Source organism: Neophocaena asiaeorientalis, unplaced genomic scaffold (assembly GCF_003031525.2).
Source record: "Neophocaena asiaeorientalis asiaeorientalis breed wild unplaced genomic scaffold, Neophocaena_asiaeorientalis_V1.1 scaffold469, whole genome shotgun sequence".
In the NCBI taxonomy this organism is placed as follows: Eukaryota; Metazoa; Chordata; class Mammalia; order Artiodactyla; family Phocoenidae; genus Neophocaena; species Neophocaena asiaeorientalis.
In genome coordinates, this window is record NW_020172691.1 from 764,927 (window position 1) to 768,004 (window position 3,078).

The 3,078-nt window shown below is 55.4% G+C and overlaps 1 non-coding gene across 1 annotated transcript; it reads left to right on the forward strand.

The window, feature by feature from the left end:
• Nucleotides 1-2,228: 2,228 nt before the first annotated feature.
• On the forward strand, nucleotides 2,229-2,335 carry LOC112396405 (U6 spliceosomal RNA). Its single transcript, XR_003002554.1, has one exon. It is a non-coding gene; the product is annotated as a U6 spliceosomal RNA (small nuclear RNA).
• Nucleotides 2,336-3,078: the final 743 nt, after the last annotated feature.

Here is a 3,078-nt window from a genome sequence, read left to right on the forward strand (position 1 = left end):
TGGGCTGTGTGGCCTTGGCAGGACCCCTGCCCTCTCTGGACAATGTTACCCCACTGTAGACCCCCAAAGGGCTGGGTCTCCAGGCAGTTGAGAGGAGACACGCAGGGCCCCATCCCTCCCCCTGGCTCAGCCCTCACCTTTACGCAGGCTGGGAGAATCTGTTTTGGGCTCTGTCCCTGAGCCTGTCCCTGAGCCCTCCCGAAGGGCCAGGTGCCCGTGGTGAGCGGACGCTGGGTGGAGGGAGAGGAGAGAAGAAATGAACCCAGCAGTCCTTCAGATCTGACCCCCTCCCGCAGGGACCTCCCCTCACATCCTGCTAGGGAAACTGAGGCAGCAGCAGGACAAGGGTGCCAGAGGAGGGCCGATGCCCCAAGTGCTGGGCGTCCGTCCCCTTTGCTGCCTCCAGGCCTGGGTTTGGAGCATCCCCACCCCATAGATCCGTCTAGATCCACCCCGAGGGGCTGCAGGCTGAGGTGAGCAGGGTGGCCTGGGCCCAGAGGGGAGACAGCCTTCCAGGCGGAGGGAACAGCAGGATGCAGGAGGTTCTGTGGCCCATGGTGAGGTCTGGGGTCTTTTTCTGGAGTGCACTGGGGAGCCGCAGGAGGCATTAGAGTGATACGCGGATGAAGAAACAGTCATGCTTTTAAGCAGGCCTCCTGGCCGCTGGGAGGGAAGGGACGTTGGGGGCAGGCAGGGAGGCTGGGTCGAGGCTGCTCCAAGGACACGTGGACACCTGAGCTAGGGCAGGGATGGGGCGACGGGCCAGGTTTGCCTTCCTGCCCAGCCCCAGAGACACAGAGAGGAGCAGGGTGACCAGGGAGGGGCCCAGAGCCTGGAAGGGGTGCAGGGCAGTGGCCGTGGCCCTGCAGGTCCCTCCGAAGCAGTAATTAAGGGCTCCCAGCGTCCCCGCGGCGTGATGTATGTGTGCCTTAACTAATCATTTATTAGGTCACTGATGGTTCGTCAATATTAATTCATTTATTTAAACAACTCGGCTCCGTAATGAAGATGTTGCCTGAGAGGGGACGCCAGTGGGCGGCAGGGCCAGGGTTGCAGACAAGGGGCTCAGGCCCAGGTCTGGGGGTCTCCAGGTCACCAGGAGCCAATGTCTGGGTGAAACAACCCAGCGGGTCAGGGTTACACCAACACTCCTGGGCCGACGGGGAGACTGAGGCCAGAGCAGGAAGTGAGCTCCCTGGAGGCCCCGGAGCAATCGGGGAGGGTGGTGAGAACTCAGACTGACCCCTCTGGACACTCCACTGCTCACCAGCCCTCTTCCTGCTGCCTTGCTTCTGGAAAGCAAACACCAGCCCAGCCAGCTGGCCACGGGCTAAAATGCTCAAGCGTGGCTTTCTCCTTACGCACGCTGTGCCCGCTGCCTGGTGCATCCTTCCCAGACTCCCTGCCTGCTGGCGGACTTGGACTTGTCAGGGGAACATTCAAGAACAAAAAATCAGATCACATCCCTCCTCTGTGCAAGAGCCATCTATGGCTCCCCAGTGCCCTGTGGAGAAAATCCAAACTCATCTGTCTCTGTTGACCTCCCTGACCCTCCCCACCCCAAGGGGCCTCCTTCACGTCTCTAACACCCGTGACTCTGTCCTGGTGATTTGTTTACCTGTTTGTCCTCTGTTTTCCCTGCCAGCATCACCTGGCTGAGGGAAGGGACCCTGTCTGTCCCAGAGTGTGGGTGACACTCAGCAAATGCCCCCCCAACAGCAGACACTTTGGGGGCCAGAGTCTTGACTCCGTGGCCCGTGTAATTTCAGCATAGCTGCAGCTGCCTCTTCCCAGCGAGACTGAGGCCTCCTATGTGCTTCTGGAGGGACTGGAGGTGAGGGGCAATATCCCTCCATGACCTGATGGATAAGTGCCCGTCATTTGTCCTTGACAGTGACCATTCTGGGGTGTGTCCTTCAAGATCTTTCCTGGGTGGGCTCCTGGATAACCACCCTCACTCAGCCCTGGTCTTGGGCTCAGCTTTTGGGGAACCCATGACTGGAGTTTCTGAGGTCCAGGAACAGAAAATACACATCGTGAAGCTCTCCCACTTCCTTGCTCCAGATTCTGCCCTTTTTTTTTTTTCTGGCTGCACCGTGCAGCTTACGATATCTTAGTTCCCCGACCAGGGATTGAACCCGGGCCCTCGGCAGTGAGAGCGTGGAGCCCTAACCACTGGACAGCCAGGGAAGTCCCCAGATTCTGCCATTAAAAAAAAAAAAAATCTAGTGCTCGCTTCGGCAACACATATACTAAAATTGGAACGATACAGAGAAGATTAGCATGGCCCCTGCACAAGGATGACACGCAAATTCGTGAAGTGTTCCATATTTTTTCCTTCTCAAACTCTTCCAAAATATAGCAAAGGGAGGAGCACTCCCAAACTCATTCTATGAGGCCACCATCCCCCTGATACCAAAACCAGACAAGGATGTCACAATTGTCTAACACATATATATGGAATTTAAGAAAAAAAATTTAAGAAGAACCTAGGGGTCAGACAGGAATAAAGACACAGACCTACTAGAGAATGGACTTGAGGTTATGGGGAGGGGGAAGGGTAAGCTGTGACAAAGTGAGAGAGTGGCATGGACATATATACACTACCAAACATAAAATAGATAGCTAGTGGGAAGCAGCCGCATAGCACAGGGAGATCAGCTCGGTACTCTGTGACCACCTAGAGGGGTGGGATAGGAAGGGTGGGAGGGAGGGAGACGCAAGAGGGAAGAGATATGGGAACATATGTATATGTATAACTGATTCACTTTGTTATAAAGCAGAAACTAACACACCATTGTAAAGCAATTATACTCCAATAAAGACGTAAAAAAAAAATCTAAATCAAGATAGATTTAAAACATTCATTTAGCGGGCTTCCCTGGTGGCGCAGTGGTTGAGAGTCTGCCTGCCGATGCAGGGGACACGGATTCGTGCCCCGGTCCGGGAAGATCCCACATACCGCGGAGCGGCTGGGCCTGCGCGTCCGGAGCCTGTGCTCCGCAACGGGAGAGGCCACAACAGTGAGAGGCCCGCGTACTGCAAAGAAAAAAACACAAAACCAACAAACAAAAAACA